This window comes from Rhinolophus ferrumequinum, chromosome X (genome assembly GCF_004115265.2).
Source record: "Rhinolophus ferrumequinum isolate MPI-CBG mRhiFer1 chromosome X, mRhiFer1_v1.p, whole genome shotgun sequence".
In the NCBI taxonomy this organism is placed as follows: Eukaryota; Metazoa; Chordata; class Mammalia; order Chiroptera; family Rhinolophidae; genus Rhinolophus; species Rhinolophus ferrumequinum.
This window is the reverse complement of record NC_046284.1, coordinates 119,963,250-119,983,070: the sequence shown is the minus strand read 5'-3', so window position 1 is coordinate 119,983,070 and position 19,821 is coordinate 119,963,250.

Sequence of the window (19,821 nt, the reverse complement as noted above, 5' to 3'; positions counted from 1 at the left end):
TGAGCTCCATCTGGAAGCCGCTCCTCTGGAGAGTTCCCTAAAGACCCTTAAACGCAGGTCTACATAACAAACGCCTGTCTCCTTCTGAAAGATGCCTGTCCATGGTTCACACCTTCCCTGGCCACATAGCAGGGGGTGAGGAAATGGGTGTCATAAGAAAGACGTAGCGATATCCTGCTTTTATACACAGCTTTGCAACTGAAACAACCACCTCAACAGAACCATTTGTGCCCTGGTTCTCTCAGCCCCTTTTCGTAGGGCAGAAATTCTTGGCTGGTGCCATTCTGCTCCCCAGGGAACATTCGGCAGTGTCCTGGCACATGTTTGCCTGCCACACCTGGGAACAGAAGAGTGCTACTGGTACCGGGTGGCTAGAGAGGTTTGCTGTTCAGCACCCACATACACGGGACAGCCCCCCACAGCAAGAGTCCAGCCCCAATGTCACTAGTGCAGAGGGGGAGAAGCTCAGGTTGACAACCATCGCTGGGCGAGGAGGACTGATGATCAAAGACACCAAAGAAAGGGACAGAAACCGAGCACATTAGCTCCTGCAGGCAGAGCCCTATATTGGGTACAATTCATGATTTTCTGTGGGGAAACAAAGAAAAAAAACACACCCTTATTTCTCAGGTTTAAAAACAATGACTGAAATGGAAACCACCTGAGGATAGCGGGGTGTTATCTTGTTGAGCTGGCCACAGAGTCATCGTAAGTAAAAAGAACTCAGGAAGGGCTGGCCAGTGTCGGTACCCTCATCAAGTGGCCTCATGATGAGATGCTTCTCTCGAGAACGCTCCTGGGCTGCACGCACTTCGCCGGCCTGGTTTTGTATTTGGAGGATGAATATACGGCTGAACCTCTCCGAGAGTAGTAAAGACAGTCTTAGGCCCCGGGTTTGGGCACCCAAGTGGACACTGTGAGTTCTCCTTCTAGAAGGTTCTACAGGAAGAGGAGATGTCATCAGTGGGGTGACAGGGTTTGTGATTGTTTGAGGTTCCATCCAAGACCCCTTTTTTGTCTAAGTGCCTTCATAGATGGGTGGGACACAGGGCTTGGGGAGGGCAGGCAGAGTGCTACGTTGGTTTTCAGGAACACTCCCTTCTCCACCTTCCCGCCAGGTACCTGGCAGTGCCCTGATAATGAAAGCCCGAGGATCTTCTCGGCTGAGCTGGTGAAACCATGTCCAGCTGAGTCTGAACACGGATGCATGTGATAGACGTACAGAGACACCCCAAGAGACCCAGGAAGACCCACACACAGAGACACGGGGTTGGAGAGACTCACGGGCAGATAGACGACGGCAGAGGTCTTTTTCCCGCCAGAGTTCGAAAACGAAAGCCTGTGTAGTAATCAGGAGACACGGTCCCCCTCTATCAGTCTGCATCGCCTGGGCTTTCTCGTTACCTGCTTTCTTTATGAATGCACAAACCTTGAGTGTCTACACAACAGGACTGAAACAAGTACATGAGGAGGCGTATCAAGAATGGTTCCTTTCATCTTGTCTTTTCCTCCTGTCACAGCAGAAGTCACCAAGCCGCCTGTGGACAGGTCCCGGAAACGCCAAGGCGCCCGAGACTCTCACCCACGCCACGTTCCCGTGGCCCAGGACCCCAGCACAGCTCTTTCCTGGTAGGTTTCCGCACAGGCTAGCCATGCCTGGCGTCAAACAGCCCGGAACGTCCAAAGCAGCCTCTGCTCTTTCCTAATGTTAGTTTAATGCCCACAGTTTTACAATCATCCTATAACAGAAAAAAATGTATTTGTTGGGGTTTTACTATCGCCATGTACTGACGATTTGAGCTCTCATATGCCCCCATTCTCTATTTTATTTTTTTTAATAGCAATGCATTTTAGCATTTATTGAGTCTCGGCTACGCTCCAAAGTCTGTGTTTGGTGTTCGAGCTGGGGGGTGGACATAAAGTTGAATCCAACAGACAACCATGCACCCTTGAAGAGCTTTTATGTTGTTGTTGTTTTTCTCTGCTCCGTTCCAGTGAAATCAATGAATTGTTTCATTGAACAAAGAGACCAAGTGACTACAAAGTAAAACCCATCTAGAGGATAAAAATACACAAAGAATATGGGCCTTGAGAACACAAGCGAAGCAGAACAAGATGAAGCCAGGGGAAGGTAACAGGAGCACGCAGAATTCATCCTATAGACTCTGTGTTAGGACAGGTCCCTATATTTAGCTCCAAGCTTCCCGGCAGCCAGTGGGAAGAGAGAAACATGATCACCCATGTACCCACAATATAAAAACAAGCCGAGCAACTATATCGGAACAAACACTGCTACTCTCCCTGAAAGGACGTTCTCTTCCTTGTCCTCATAACACCGACTCCCCTGTGGTGTGATACTAACAGTAACGTCGGAAGACACACAGGGTTACAAAGTACCTATGAACACAAGCCAAAGGGTGCAGGGGTGAGCCGGCTATAAATAGACATGACAGGTCACAGGAGGACACCTTGCATTGAAGGTGGGTAAGATCTCCTAAGAGGCACAAAGAGTCATGTTGCAACAGAGGGTACAGGCTGGGCAAAGGTAGGGAGTCAGAAGGCAACAAAATCTTTTGAAAGAGACACGTTGCCCCATTGCCCCGGGTGGCTCGGGTTTAGGTGTCATGGAAGCAGGAAATGGAAGTGAAGTCGGAAAGGGCATCCCGGAGCCAGACTGTGCAATTTCCTGAAGCCAGGCTGAGGGGTCCAGACATGAGTGTGTATGTTGTGGTTTGCATCGAATGGGAGCGTGGAAGTTTTTCCATAGCAACCGGGAAGCCTGAGGCTGATGTCCTGGAAAAACAGGAGGCGGGAGGCCTGACCCACAGCTGGTCTGAAGATGAAGATATGAAATGGGCAGTGGCCAGAGGAAATAGGAGGATTAAAGGAAGAACGAGGGGTGACTGGCTTTGGCGAAGGACTCTGTCCTTGGCAAGGAGCCTCGGCTTGGAACACAGACACTCTGCAAAGTTTGTGAGATGAGTAACCACGAGTTGAGAATGGGGGCAAAGGGTATGACAGGAAAGGCTTTGGGTTTTAGAGCCTCAGCAGCCAGAGGATTCCAGAAGCATTAACTGGAATACAGAAAACTGATGCAAAGACGATCAGATGCCTGGCGCCTCAAGTTTACTTCCCACAAGCCAGCGGGGGTTCTGATTCGGAGGTGCCTGAGGGGAGCTGGCTGCAAGGCGGCAGAAAGGATACAAAAATGTTCCACATCTTTACTGCTACCGTGAGTACCCAGATGAGTATGCGTCTAAACCCAGCCAGGCGCACACCCAAGAGCTAAGCATTTTTTATGGCATATTAATTATGCCTCTGCAACTTGAGGATTTTAAAATGAAGTTTCCAGCAGGCAAACAGAGGGAAAGAGATATTACCTTTGCCCGAAAGAAGCTCATACAAACAAATAAATACAAAAACAGTAATGAAAACGAGAAGGCACAGAATCCAAAAGGCGAAGCTTCTCACAGGCAGGGATATTTCAAGTGGGTGTTGAATCATAGATGACATTTAAATAAAACTGCCAAAAGGAAAGGCAGGGGCTGCGAGCTGCAGGTGACAGCGGGCATTGTCAAGTTCAGACGCACTTCTTACAATGCATTTTAAGGCTCTGTACAAGTACGCATAGGTCTGTGCCCACGAACGAGACCGGGTGAGGCGGTGTGGGAGAACCGGGGTTTCCAGTTGCCCCGACGTCGGGGTGAGCTCCAGCTGTGCCCTTCATTGGCTGTGTGGCATTGGGCAAGTTTCATAATCTTTCTGCAAGGACAGACGCTAATATCTCCACTGTCCTGTCCTGCAGTGGCGAGAATTAGGTGAGTCACTGAAGGTGAAAGTCTGAGTTCATGCTTCGTGTCGGGGAGTGTAAAGTTGTGACTTGCTTACACAACAAGGGCATGTGCTCTGTATTAAAATCATCGTTAAAATAACACGCCCGTAGATACCCGTGAATTAGATGCGTATTTTCAAAAATGTGAAAGCTGAATGTTTTAAGTTAGGTTTTTGTCACCTGCGAACCACCGGGGACCGCCTGAACTTACTTTTAGATTCTCTGCCATGTCTTGGGCGAAATCCGAACTCTGTTAACCGTGTGTCACAGTGATGTGTATCCCAACAGAGACTATTCTAACCATACGTGTGTGGGATGTGCGTGTACGTCCTGTGGGCTGTGGGTTCATTTTTCCGTCTTCAGTTAAAAGAAGCCACACGGAGGTCATGCGTTGTTGCTGGTTGAGTGGGAAGGAGAGAATCCCGTCATATTCTAAAGAGTTCTAAGAGAGAACTCTTTCAGGCCAAGGAGGTCACACACCAGAGAGTAAGTTGGTCTACATCATTTTGCCCAGAAACTGTCAAGCCCTTGACTGGTCTCGCTGACGATGTGGCTAAGACTGTTCTTCCCCAGCTTCATCACTTGCACCGAGGAAATCCCCTTCCACCCTGGCCCTGGACCATTTAGCATCTCCAGTGACCAAAGGATGATGCATCAAGGGAACACTTTCTTCCGGCAACTTCATGGTACTTCTAACGAGCTGCGCCCAACACAACACATCAGGCTGGTACCTGGGAGACAGACACAAAGAGTAAGCGAGCGCTCGGAGCGATGGATGCTCTGTGAAATTATGGTATATTTAGCATAGTGTGTCTCCCCAGCTGCCAGCATCCTTGCCAAGGCTGTCAGGCTTCCTCGTTTCTTGTGGGCGCGCATTGGTTTACTATCTTAAAAACTATAAAAAGCCTGTGGGGTTTTTCTTATCTTTCTCTTGGGGGAGCGGTGAGGAGCTGGTGGTATCTTCTCACTTCCATATTAGTGACAGTAAAGACAAGAGCTGTCTTTTAAGTGGAAATTGGGAATATGCCCAAAGAGCTGGTGACGGACCGATGTAAGGGTGGATTAAAATGGAAGAAGGAACCTGCAAATCTCATTTGAAGGTAACATAAATGAACACCGTCCGACCGCTGAGTCTGGGGAGTTCATTCTGCAGCCAGGAAAGGCGTCTGTCAGAACTGAGCTGCTTGCCACACCCCTCGGAGCTCGGAGCTCGGAGCTCGGAGCTCGGGTGGCTTCTGTAGAAGGAAGTATTCTAGGAGGAAGTCACAATGTCTTCCCCTGAAGACGCTTCTGAAGCGTTGCAGCTCTGTAACAAACTGTGGCTTTTAAACCTTCAGCATCGTAAGCCACAGGTACCTTTCGGGATTTTGATCTCTTTCAGGACTACCAAGCCCTGAGTAGCCAGCAGCCAGCAGTCCGTGGCTTTTACCAGCTGCTGACGTGTTCCAGATGACCTTGTCCCTCGGGGCACCCAGCTTCACACCTCACACCTGTCCACACCTTTCCAGGTGCTAAGTGGCTGATCTGACTAATTCATCCATGTCAGTACATGGTGGGAAAGCGGTCCCTCCACCACACCTCCTCCCACCTTCCCGGGAATTGGTGATTTGTTATTTTTGTTTGTTTCAAACATGTACTGGAGTCTAGGGCTCCTTTTCTCTCCCTCAGGGGACTGAGTCATGAGGAACAGTGCAAAGGGGGGATGAGGGGCGAGGAGGGCGGCTGGAAGGTGAGACCTCCCGTTGCTGTGATGCTGGTGGAGCTTGGAGGCGCACTGGCACCTCTGAACACACGGGTCGCTTTTGTACCACCACCAGCCTCTCCACCTGTGCTCAAGGCCGACTGTCCCCTGCCCCCAACACATTCGGGGGCTCCTTGCTGAAAACTTGAACTGGGACTGCCAACGTCAGCATCCGAGGAGCAGTATGCACGCTTCTGGAGCGGGGTGATTCTCGGGAGGCGTCCTTACCCCTGAGGGTGGTGAGCAGAATCCCTGGGCTTGGTCTCTACCCACTACGTATGTGCCAATAGCCCCTTTCCGTCTCTAGTTGTGACAACCCCAAATGACTCCAGACATTGTCACATGTTCCTGGGCGGCAAAGTTGTCCCGTGTTTAGATCCCCTGAGCTAGAGTCATAGAACGGGACTGAGGCCACTTGCATCCACATGGCAGACACGTACTGAGCATCCATCGTTAGCCTGTCACCGTGCTGGGATATGGAATCACAGGGCTGAGTGAAGGAGAAAGACCTATAAAGAATGAATGGTGATATTGTGTGGTTATGCTATCACAACCAAGCGGTGGCGCAAGGGGGGATTCAATGTGCTTGAGACAGTCAGAATGATACAACTCTGTGCTTGTCCAAAACAGCCAGGAAGGGTCCTCACCACCATGACCCGCTGCCCTGCAGGCCTGTCTGACAGCAGTGCACCATGGGAAATTCCCACATCCGTCTCCCTCTCCCCATCCATGTAGGCAGGCATAATCGGAACCCCTCTTGTCTCAGAAGTCCCGCTATATGGCCAACTGACCCTGTTTGGGACATGCGGCCAGTTCTCCATAGAAGAGTGTTTTTTCAACCCTGACTGTACCTAGAATAACCTGGGGATTTTTTTTTTCCCAGTACAGATGCTGATGCTGTACTCCACTCCCCAGGGTCTCTGATTTCATTCCTCAGATGTGAGGCCAGGTGCAGCGGTGCAGAACAGCTCATCTCACCGAGGCGGCGGGGGGGTCCCTCTCTGGAATTCAGTTCTACTGGCTCTCTTTGTTCCCACATCTCTCTGATGCTTCTAAGAAGCGTGAGCCTGCGTCATTCGCCCGTTTTCATCTGGTCGTCGCGGAGGAAGCAATGGCCGGCCCCCTCACCAGGAAAAGAGGTCGCGGTGAGAGGGTTTCATGTCTGCATCTGACTACTGTATGCAGCCAGGGCTGAGAAGTCCTGTTGAAGGAAAGGCGTAGGCCAGGGGTTCTCAGACGTGGCCCCAAAGCAGCAGTGTTGCCTCAATTACGAACTTATTCGAAGGCAAATTCCTGGCTTCTGAAGGAAGCCCCTGCTAGACGTGGCTGCTCCATAGAACTGTTCAGTTCTTACAGGTGCGGCCTGCCTGGGCCAAGCCTCCCCATGTCCAACCGTCACGGTGCTGGGTCCGTCTTGCTAACTGGAGTGAGTTGATGTCCCCTTAGACAGCCCTGGACTCCCGGATGGGGGCCACCTCACTGCTGTCTTGGCCCATGCCTCTTCTCATGGTCCAAGTTAGATGCCCAGGCTCCCACTTAATTTTCTGTGTTCTACTCAAACTCCAGGAGGGCTGTCATCTGCCCTGAAGCCTTGAGGAGAATTTGCAGCCTGCTCCCTAAAGCCTATTTGGGTCCTAGAATCAAGATCCAGGACCACCAATCCCCAGCGATGCTTGTACACCAGCTCAGACACCTTGAGGGCTGGTGAGGCTGGAGACCTTTTGCACAGCTAGGTGTGCTGCTCACGTCACACCCTCTGGCAACAGCCCCAGACTCCATCTAGATGTCATTCCCCAGCCCCACCCCCATCCCCAGCAGGGTGGCCTCCCCCTCTCCCCAGCCAGACTCAAGACTGTGTAGGAATGACAAGAGACTGCAGCCCACCTACCTCCCCTTTCATTCCTCCTACTTTGCTACTTACTCCAGAGTTAATGAGCTGGCTCTCTCGGCAGAGAGTTTTCCCGTTACACAAGGAATAAAAGACGTCAGAGGCAGAAGGGGGAAAGAGAGAATGATACAGCCAGAGGAAAAGCAGGTACGATTAGGTGGGGAAGAGATCACGCCGGAAGAAAAAGCAGGCAGAAGAGACAGGAACGAATCGCTGTTGTGGAGAGACAGGAAAAGAAGATGAAAGGAGTGAATTGTGCATAGATTGCATTTGAAAGCGGGAGCACAGGAAAGTGTAAATAAATGCATTTATCCAGAGGGACTTCTGATTCCTGCAGACTTTCTCCACTAGTCCTAAAGGAGGAAGGGGGAAAAAAAAAACAAGATAATGAAGACAGATTTCCGCTATAAAATCATGTGGAAACCGGCGCGTTCCATGTCTCTCACACATGGGAATTAGCCTTTGTGAGTTATTCCTAAAATGTTTGCCTGGCTTCTTAACCCGGGGAACAAAAGACCACGTTCTTACAAGGGGATCATGGGTGAATCTCAATGAGGCCAATTGTATCCGTCTGGATTCTTCGTTGCAAAGGGTAGGACTTAACACTGATGAGTCTAAACATAAAATGAATTTATTAAAGAATAATAACTCGTTCACAGACGCTCCAAGAGGGTGTATCAGACACGGGTCAGACAAGGTCAGAAACAGTGCCAAAACATCACCAAAAAAGCTCCAGCAAAGACTCGACTGCTGACAAACCTGGAAATAACACCACGACTTGACCTGGAGTAAGAAAGCACGGTTTGCCTCGATGCAGGACAGAGACCCCATTTTCCAGGCAAGAGACAGTGTTGAGACGCCTCTTAATAGCCATTCTCCCGTCTTTCGAGAGCAGTGGTTTTCAGCCTGGAGGGACTTTACCAGCAGGGGACTTCGGGCAATGTCTGGAGATATTATTACTTGTCATACGTCGAGGGACGGATGCTATGGCCCCCGGTGGGTGGAGGCCAGGCATGTGTCCCCACACCGTCCAGTGCATGGAACCCCTGCCTGGCCGGCCTCAGTCTACATGTGAGTGGTCCAGGGCAGCACAGAACCCCACGGTACCCACGGCCTCTAGGACTGCCCCCGCAGAAACCACAGCTCAGCGGCCCAGACCTTGGGCCACTCCCGGTCACTAACTCTTCGGTCATTAAATGCATGAACACTGAGAGTCTCTGACGTCAGGGGTGAGTGACACACAGCCTGTGGGTCCCCTCCAGCCCACCGCCTATTTTTATATGGCCCATGACTGGTGTTTCTGTATATATACATATAATTTTTTTTTTAAGTTTTTATTGGGGAAGGGGAACAGGACTTTATTGGGGATCAGTGTGTACTTCCAGGACTTTTCCCAAGTCAAGTTGTTGTCCTTTCAGTCTTAGTTGTGGAGGGCGCCGCTCAGCTCCAGGTCCAGTTGCCATTGCTAGTTGCAGGGGGCACTGCCCACCATCCCCTGTGGGAGTCGAGGAATCAAACCAGCAGCCTTGTGGTTGAGAGCCCACCAGCCCATGTGGGAATTGAACCAGCAGCCTTCGGCATTAGGAGCATGGAGCTCCAACCACCTGAGCCACTGGGCCGGCCCTATATTTTTAAATCGTAAAAAAAAAAAAAAAATCACTTCACTTCCCAGATGGGCTCTGAGCTGCCCACTTCCCTGCCTCCTGGTGCCTCGAGCCTTTCCTGGCTTCCTACTCTTCGTCCCCTGCCCACCAGCAATCAACGCCACCTGTCATCCCCGGCAGGGACCAGCGTTGGACACGTGCTCTGTGGCAAGGCACGGTGGTGGCCGTCCCCCTCCCAGGATGGCAGTGCCATGGCACATGCAATGGGCCATGTGTGCAAGGGGAGGGGGCGAGCCTCTCGCCCTCCTTTGTCTAGGAACCGAGCCCTTCTTCCTGCTTCTTGAAGAGACCCCCGCCTTCCCCTCTTGCACTGGACTCTGCAATCAAGTAACGGGTCTTGCCAACAAATACTCATTTTCTTATTTCTGTGTAGAGAATGATAACTCCTGTTCTGCACCCCGCCCCCGTCCATCCACAGTTGGTCATTACTGTGCTGCCAGCATGACAAGGGCGTACCTCTTTCTCGGGGCTTCCACGGGTCCAGTGTGGTGGTGCTGAGCGGTCGCTGATGCTGCTGGATTCTGTCCCTATTTCCCGGCCACTCTCTTTACACACAAAGGAGCAAGGTTAGGCTGTGTGCCAGGCAAGCTGGAGTGCCAAAGAGCTGAGGCTCCTGGAAGCAGGGTTCAATGAACGATTCCTGGGGGCGGGTGGATAAATACCCCATTGCGCTGACCGTTCAGGGTGCTGATCTCTTCAGTGGTGGCCTGTCCCCCTTTTCTCATCATCCCACTCCCCTGACGGTGTCCCCTGAGATTCCCTCACACATGTTTGAGCTCAAACCCTGTCTCTAGATTTTGGGAATACCCACCTCTAGGCACTTACTAGAGCCCAGCTGTAGGCATGAAGAAAACTTGGATCAATTAATATTTTAAAATAATGGCAATGCAGCAACACAGAGCATGGGATTTTTACACGTGTGGCTGTGCAAGTTAACAGATAGTCGTCACCCATGGTCTAAAAACAGGGTGCATGGTTGGAGCGCGGTGCTCATAACACCAAGGTCGCTGGTTCGATTCCCACATGGACCAGTGAGAGGCTGCAGCTTGAGCTTGGAGCTGAGCGGCCGGTGGGTGGCTGGTTGGCTCAGTGGTTAGAGCCGTGGTGATCATAACACCAAAGTCGCCGGTTCGAATCCCACATGGGCCAGTGAGCTGCACCCTCCACAACTAAATTGAAAACAACGACTTGACATCCTGGAAAAACACACTGTCCCCCAATATTCCCCAATAAAGAAATAAAAATAAATAAAAAGAGGGTGCAGCTTTGACAAGCATAGAGAGACTCTAGATGGGAAAATACAGGCACCAAATTCGATATAATTAAGGTTTAGGGTTTTCTTTTTTCCTATTTGGCTCATAAATGTCACATGTGAAAGCTAAATCAATTGCTCTACAAAACAGAAATCTGACCCTACAGAAAATAATATCTTTGTGGGAAAAAGAGCCACCGAGAAGGGAACACGTGGATAGCACCTCACAGTCTCAATGTGACTAACTGGACCAGAGTTCTCAAGCAGAAAAGATTAAATATTGATCCTTTGTGGATGTGGGGAGAGAACCATCTTTCAGTTCTGCATCCCTGATCCCTGCGTCTGCATCTTTGTTCCCTACATAAGGGAAATACTCAAATCCCTCTGCATGTCCACGACAACTTTCTACCTTTTATAGGATAAATGATTTTCGGAAGAACCATCTTACGGAGATCATTTGCCATAATTGTCTCTGAAAAACTTATGATGTCCCCGCACTGAGAAAATATATCTTTACATAAGTACAAGTGAAATTCGAATGTCAGAATTATTAGCTGTTAGCATTAAAACTTAATGCACGTGCACAGGTTGAAATGACTCATTTATTATCTCTCCTAGTCTCAGATGGATTTTTTTCTTTTTTTGAAACATGATTTGTTTCTGTTGTAACAGATGGGGAAAGTCAGTATTACATATCATAGACAAATGACAAAAACACACCAACTAGATTTAAAAAGAGACTTCAAAAATCTGCTTCTCACCATCCTCTTCAGGTAGATAACCCGTTTCTAACAAGGAAACATAACAGTTTCTTGCTATGGCTTCATAAAATACGATGTAAGCGATGATGGTTCATTTCAACCACTTTAATCTTTCTTTTTTTTTCTGTTCAGTGATTATCCAACCCAAATCCATATTCATACTTAAAATATATAGTGGGTTTTCTCTTTTAGTTGAGGCTGGTATATTCAGCAGTATTCTATCCTTCCTGGAACAGTCTTAGCTCCTGGAATAAATCTCCACAGGGATTTTCTTGCGTATTTGCAGAAATATATCAAATTTGCTTTACTGCTACTGATAAGTAGGACAGAGAAGAAAAAGCAGTTAGCTTTTACTATCAGGAGAGTTTCCAATCCTGGAAAGTCGAATTGAGAGGGGGTCCCTTTACAAGGCAGAAAGTGTGGGCTTGGGGGGACCGTGAAATAATGTCTCAGTGTCTGCCTTTCCGTCATGCCTATTTTGGATCCTAATGAGGCTAGTCTCAAAATATGACAATCCACAACCTTGGCCTTTTATCAGATCTTACAGTTGCTGCTAATGGTAGCTTGAGTGATTCAGTCTGTACGAGGAAGAAGGAACTACTGTGTTTCCCCGAAAATAAGACCTAACCGGAAAAGAAGCCCTAGCATGACTTTTTAAGGATGCTCGTAATATAAGCCCTAATGCGTCTTTTGGAGCAAAAATTAATATAAGACACAGTCTTATTCTCAGGGAAATACAGTAGGGCTTATTTTCTATTACGAGCATGCTGAAAAATCATGCTAGGGCTTGTTTTCCAGTTAGGTTTTATTTTCAAGAAAACACGTTAGGTGCTAATGTACAGCTGAGCCCAGCCAAGACCAGAAATCACCTGTTCCAGCCCAACCCAGATTGCTGGCCCGAAAACCGTGAACTAAATCAATGGTGTGTTGTTGTTTTTTAAGCCATTAACTTCTGGAGCTATTTGTCAAAACAGGAAAAGCTGACCCATACAAATGCTTTAAAGGATCCTAAATCGTGTTTTTATTCTAATGAGTGTACCAGAGTTGTGATCTGAAAATTGTTCCCCAACGATTCAAAAGAGCAACATGTGAGACCAATTCAAGATGGCAGAGCAGATAAACGCTGTGCTTGCCTCATCCCGTGAACACGTCAAAATTACAACTAATTTATAGCACAATCAACCAGGAGAACCATCTGGAGTCTGGCTGAACAGAAGCTTCATAACTAAGGATATAAAGAAGAAGCCACGTTGAGACTGGGAGGAGGGACGGAGACACAAAACAGGCTGGCCCCACCCCTCCCCGCGGCGGATGAAAACAGGGAGGGATGTCTCGGCCGCAGCAGTTCCCCTCATAGGAGGGAGGGACCCAGGCTCACACCAGCCTCCCCAGCCTGGAAAACTAACTGGTGCCAGGAAGAAGAGCCCCTGACACACCTGGCCGTGAAAAACAGTGGGGATTCCGATCGTCTGGGTAGGACGGAAGGCGGCGGGAAACCCAGACGTCCTCTTCAACGCCCTATGCACAGATGCACTCATTCGCAGGCACTCACCGTGGGCTCCAGCAGAGGGATGGTGGCGCAGGGGGCATCGGGGGCTGGCGGGGGCCAGAGTGCGGTGTGTGGTTTCAGGCAGGGACGAGAAGATACTCACCATTGTCCATGTGTGGGCTCCTCCTTTCGTGGAGCCAGCAGGCGGGCGCCATCTTTCCTGTGTTGAGCCCGCCCCCTGCGCATACGGCCAAATCTGACTCTGATTGGTCCGGTGAGCTCCACAGCTCCGCCCCCCTGAATCACTGAGACCCCACCACACCCAACTCCTGCCAAAGGAACCTTCCGGGAACCGGCAACCAGCAGCAGGCAGCGGCAGCACGCTCGGTGTGTCCTGGCTTTTCTTGGAGCTACCCCAGGTCTGGTAAAAATAAACAAACAACACAGAAACACACTCATAAACATGAAGAACATTTTGATGGTTGCCAGATGGGATGGGGGTTGGGGATAGGGTGAAAAAGGTGAAGGGATTAAGAAGTACAAATTGGTAGTTACAAAACAGTCACGGGGATGTAAAGTACAGCATAGGGAATATAGTCAATAATATGGTCATAACTATGTGTAGTGCCAGGTGGGGACTAGACTGGTCAGACGGGTCACTTCGTAAGTGATATAAAGTCTCACCACTATGCTGTACACCTGAAACTAATACAAAATAATGTCAAACGTTAACTGTAATTGAAAAACTAAAAAAGGGGCGTGGAAAGGTGAAGGGGAATAAAAGGTTCACATTTCCAGGTATAAAACAAGTCAGTCACGGGCATGTAATGTACCACATGGGAATATAGTCAATAATATTATGAAAGGGTGGCACAGTGTCAGCTGGTTGCTGGACTTTCGGTGATCCCTTTTTTCGGTATGTAGTCAATAATATTGAATAATGAGAATAAGTACTCTTTCGCGACTGGCTTCTTTCACGCAGCACAGCGTTTTAGAAATTCATGTTTGTATGTCGTGTGCGTCGATAGTTTGTTCCTTTTTATTGCCGTGTAGTATTGCATTCTATAGCTATGTCACAATTTATTTAACTGGTATTGTTTCTAGTGTGGGGTGACTGTACGTTAAACTACTGTGAAGGTTCTCGCACGAGGCTTTTGTAGCATATGTTTTCATTTCTCGTAGGAAATTATCTAGGGGAGAAATTGGTGGGCATAAGATTGATATGTATTAAACTTCTTAACAAACTGCCAGACAGTTTTCCGAAGCAGTAGAATGATTTTAAATCCTCACTAGCAGTGGCTGAGAACTCTGGTGACCCCTCTTCCTTATCCTCCATCACTACGGTCGATAATATTAGTTATTCTAGTGCTTGTGTAATGGTATTTCACTGTAGCCAAAATAACCTCTTTTTTAAAGATTTCCTTTGCATGCAAGGGTTGAACAACACTCTGCCATCCTGTCCGTTTCTAGGGCCATGTTGACACAGACTGAGGTTTTCCAGCTCAACTGACGTTTAGGATTGTAATTTCTGGTTTGAACGGCAATGACAGAGAACATTGCAGGTTACCTGGTGCATGTGTCTGTCATCCCCAAAAGATGAAATCTATCTTGGGGAAACAGTCATGATCATGATAAAAGCAACCAAAGCGTCCTGCTACTTACCACACATCGGGTTCCATGATAAATGCTATACAACAGTGAGTGGACGTGACCTGCCGACAACCTAGCATAGATGGGAGAATTATTACCCTTTATCAGCTGAGGAAGCAGGGAGGTTCAGACACAACACAACCAATATGAGCTGGGTGAGGATTGGAACCTACGTCTTACGCGAAAGCTCATATTCAAACCTTGTTGTCCCACTCGGTATGAGACAGTTTAGACCCAACTGAGTTGGAGGAGCTCATTTCTGCGCCCATAGGTCCTCGTTGCAAATAGACTAAGGCCCAGAGCCCACCCGGGTAAAGATAATCCAGCCTCTGGTCTCCGTTTCTCCACCCTCCCGCCCCTCCCTGAGGTGGCAAGAGCAGTGAGAAGACTCCCTATTCATGGGCTTCCACAGTGTTGAAAGTCCCACCAAAGCGGCTTGAAACTGAGGACAGACGCAAGGCTTACGTGACGTTCTAAACCAGAGGTCGGCAAACGTTTTCCGTATACGGCCAAAGAGTGAATATTTTAGGTGTTGCTGCTATACGGTCTCTGTCACATGGCTGTCCTCAGTCTTGCAGCTGAATGCAACCAGAGACCGTGTGTACGCGAGTGTGCCGATAAAGCTTTATTGACAAAAACAGACCACGGGCTGGATTTGGCCCCTAGGCCATAGTTTGGCGACTCCTCTTCTAAAAATCATGTCTTGATTTTATCAGTAGTAAGCCTAATCCCCGCTGTCAAAAACGATCCAGGAATGATGACAGGGTTGTTGAGGACGAAAGCGTGGGACGAAGTCGAGAGTACAACCTCTGCTTTTTGACACAGCACGGTCGTGATCATTTCTGTCCTCCTGCCATTATGGGCTCAGATACCATCGAGCTAATGGCCTCGTGAGAGGCTGCCCGGTTGTGTTCCAGTCAGCACCGCCGAGCCCTCCCTCCAGGCAAAGGGGAAAGGAAGAAAAACTATCTGACTAATTAATTCTAGGACGCCCAGCAATTACGCAGGGCAGGACTAGTGAATTATTGAAAACTAAAAATTAATTATTCAGCGAGGGTTCCCAAGACTCCGCTGGCCATACAGCCACGCTGTCACTTCAGAATGCAGAGGCAATCAGGCAGGAAGGAGTCTGAGCTTCCTGACGCTGGCGGGTCTGGGAGTGGATGAGCCCAGGACACGGCTACAGGCGTGGAGAGTGGGGATCACGTGACCTACAGCGGACCCCGTGCTTCAAAAGAGAAAGCCTGTGGATCTACACGTATAAACGATCTTCATGGGAAGGCCCGTCCCTGTTAACAGACAAAAATGAGTTTCCTTGTGTTTGGCTTTTCTTTTTCTCCATCACAGTGGATACATCAACTCTGTGTCTCTCTCCATATTGCTTCCCTGATAGGACACGGGAGGGGGCGGAACGTGGGATCCATTCCAGGGTGAACCATTTGCCGGGTGTACGAATGAACGCATCCAACAGATCTCACGGAGAATGTCCTACGAGCCAATATTTTTTTCCACCAACTTTTGTTTATGTTCGTATTTTAGAATAATTATAGACCCACAGGAAATTGCAAGACTAACACAGAGAAGTGTCTTGTTCTCACCACCCATGTTTCTCCAGCAGTGGCATCTAACATAACTATAGCCCGTTATTAAAACCAACAAATGCACTTAAGCATAATACAGTGAATTAGTCTATAGTCCTGGCTCGGACCGCACATTGTTTTTCCAAGCGTTCATGAAATGGCTCTATCATTGCATGTAATTCCGTGATACTGTACCACTTGTCCAGTTTCATGTAACCTCACCACTACTGAGACACAAAGCTGTTCCATCACCACAAGGAAATTCATCCACGTCACTCTTTGACAGGTGTATTCCCCCTTTCGTTTTTCCCCTGGCAGCCAGTGGTCAGGTCTCCATCTCTCTAATTGTGTTATTTTAAGGTTGTTCTGTAATGGGACCATGTGGTAGAGAGCCTGTTGAGATTGGCTTTGTACACTCAGCATAGTTCCCTGGGATTCACCTAAGTTGTTTCGTGTGCCAACAAATGGTGTGTTCCTTTTGACTGTTAAGTCATTCTCCGGGATGCCAGAAACCATCATTCAGCGATTGAAGAACGTCAGGACGGAGATTCAGCTGCTGTGGGGAGCTGTCTGTGTGAACCTAAGTTTTCCTGTCTCTACGACAAATTCCCAGGAGTGGTTGCCATTTGCTGTATTTCCAGAGGGCACCCACCCAACTTTTAATGATGTGGTTACGTTTGTCCGCCGACACCCCTTCCAAAGGAGACCAGTTTTACACACAAACTATTCAGGTTCCTGATGCGATCTACCATTAGCCCCAAAAGTCACGGACCACCCTGGCTTCCATGATGAAGCGTCATTCAGTCTCTTTAGTTTATGGAAGAAAATCTAGATTAGAAATAATTAGCAATAAGCTTTTCCTGGGGGTGGGGGCCGCAACAAACTCTGTCTGGAAACAGGCGGCAACAGCATATAGGGAAAAATCCCCAAGGGGAAGATAAACGTCAAGGATTCGAGTTAGGACACATATTTGGCAATATCTACAACAGTTTTAAACTTTCTTACGCAATGCTCTCCGTTCCAGAATTTTCCTGCTAATGTGCACACGGATACATGGGATATTCCTTATAGCGTTGCTCGAACAACAAAAGCCAGGAAATAACTGAATTGTCCGTCCGCCCATGACAGCCTGGGCGAGTCGGACCATCCATGGCAGCCATTGCAAAGAAGGAAGCATCCCTGTGGGCCCCGCTGTGGAAACATCAACAAACACTTATGCTAAGGGGCAGAAAACAGTTCCATGAAACGGTTTAATAAAAATTAACATGCAGGAAGACTCTTGATGAAGAGGTTGTAGTCGTTAGCAAAAACATCTCATGGATATGCACGAGGACACGTTTTCCTTTCCAGATGGCCCCTGTGCAGTGAAGGGCTGGCTACACTGCTTCCGTCGTGTGACCAATTCTGGGTCTTTCCCTTGCTTTTAGATAATATTCAAATGAGTTCAGTCAGTGGCTTAGACAAAACACATGTTTGCTAGACAAGACTGTGTTTCATTTCTGTGGCCTTTACAGTCATTAAACAATTGCTTTTGGCTCGCCCAAGAATAGCCCCCAAACCCTCCACTGTTTCAAAATTGTATCCGCGATGACTTTACCATATGTTGCCACAGTGTTCCAACTTTTGTAGCATTTCTTTTTGGGGGGGGCACCTTCGGTGCTGCAATGACTATCTCCAGGGTGAGGATTTAATTGTACAAGGCCAACATGAGATTGCAAAGGAGGAAGAGGCAGAGGGAGAGGGAGAGGGAGAAGGAGAGGGAGAGGGAGGAAGGGGGAAGGGAAGGGTAGGGGGAGGAGAGCGGGAGGGAGAGGGAGACTATAAATAGGAGGCCTGAATTTTAGCCACTAAAAACTATTGGTTCTACAATCTACCACACTGCAAGAATCTCACTCTTTCCTGTCACATTTCTAAGGAAAGATTTCTTTTTTTTTTTTCTTCTTTTTTTCTTTTTTTCTTTTTCTTTTTCTCTTTCTCTTTCTTCCTTCCTTCCTTCCTTCCTTCCTTCCTTCCTTCCTTCCTTCCTTCCTTCCTTTCTTTCTTTCTTTCTTTTTCTTTTTTTCCTAGTGAATACAGGGCAAATACTGTCAGTTGTGAAATCCAAGATGTGAAAATGCTTTCTCTGAAAATGTAACGGTTGGGAGACGTGGGGGATGATGCAATTAGGTGGAGAAATGCCTTGAAAAACAAGTTCCCTTGTGTTGATGAAATCCTAGGAGAGAAAAGAGGACCCCTCGTGTGTCCTCCTGATCTCTGTGTGTAATTTTGGATCCCAACGGATTCCTGTTAAAATATGCATGCGCGGATTTTATTTTTAACGACTGCAATCCCAAGCATGCATTCGTGTCTCATCCTCTGTCTCTAAAATCATCCACGGTGACCTAAATAGCTGGGGAATGGAGGGAGGAGAAGCATTCACGGGCAGGAGGCTCTGAGTGGAGGTGACATGGATGGAAAGGGGTACCGTGGTTTTGTGGTGCAGGGCAGCCACGTGGCGTGAGCCTCCAGGCGGAGAGGACAGGCGTGAGTGGGGGAACTGACGGTGATTCACGGGGGATTCCCTCAACCCACTGACTTGGGAAATGAGTTCCCAAGAGCAGCGTAGTTTTGCAACTTGCTTCTTTCTGTTGTACGGCGAAAAACAGACAATAGAGACCCAAAGTTCATTTCCTACACCGAAGCTCTCCGGGAGAGGAATCTCTGAGTACTTTTAAAAAATTAATTATTCAATGAAACTAAAGTGTGCGCAGAATGAAATGAACAGTCCTGTGAATGGTCTGCTCCAGCTCTTGTCACCCCCCCATTCCCTCACCCCCAAAAGCAACAACTTTCCACTCCTCCCCGTTTCTTCTAGAATTTGCTTCCAAATTTCTAAGGGATCTGCCCGTGCTGATATTTCTTGATTTATTAATTGCAGTCAGTTCATCAGCTCCTATGACGGTACTTGAGGATTTTGCTGGGTAATGACCCCAGTTCCACTTCCCTAATCCCCTCAACTTAGATATTATGAGTTTTGTTTCTACAGTCTTTATATTATTGTGGCTGCATATGTTCCCTGCTGAGCAAAGTGGTGAGCTATGACTTCATTTCCTTTCTTGGACAACTCTGAATATGTTCTGGAATGACTACCTGTCTCATGCCTGTCTCAGTTCTCTAGGGACGCATGACGTTTTTTTCCCAGATGGTTTCCAGCGTCTACTGACACTTGCCCCAAATGCTCAGACATGCTAAGTCACCTAACTGTCCCCATGTCCCCATCCGGAGCTCACGCCCTGTGGGCCCTGCACCCTCCTGAGCTGGAAATGCTCTGGTTTGATCCTGAAACGCAGCACAAAGCAATCATGGAACCACCCCCACCCCCTCCAGCCTCTGTCCTGGCTGGATCTTACCTCCTGGCTTCCTACCTCCTTCTATTGTGGGTTTACTACTTTGTGTTTCTAAAACACACTCGCTAGCAGCTTCCGAAGAGAGCACCCATGCGTCTATTTTCTGTCCTCGTGTGATACCTAACCTGCTTTCTGTCCTCTTTGTTCCACAAGGGAGCGAGAGCTGTCTGTGCTGGCCATGTCCTCAGAAGGATCACATCTCCCCACTGCCCTCCCAGTGCTGTCCCCGGAGGACAGCCTGTCTTTGCTCTCGTGCTCCCCGGAGGTGACCTGTCACGAGGTGACCTTGGCAGGACCTCTCAGCCCGGCGCTATCCGCTAGAAATAGAACACCCGCCCCGGAGTCCTTTTGCGACTAGCCACCAGGTCAAAGGTAAAAAGAAAGAAGTGACATTACCTTTAAGAATGTGTCTGATTTAATCCAGTGCATCAAAAAGGTGCCCGTTGCCATGTGTAACCCCCAGGAAGGGATCCACGCAATGTTTCACTGTAAGTCCTCGAACTCGGGTGTGCATTGACCCATTTACACGCACAGGACCCCCGCCCCATGAGCCATGAGCATAAGAGAACTTGGAATCT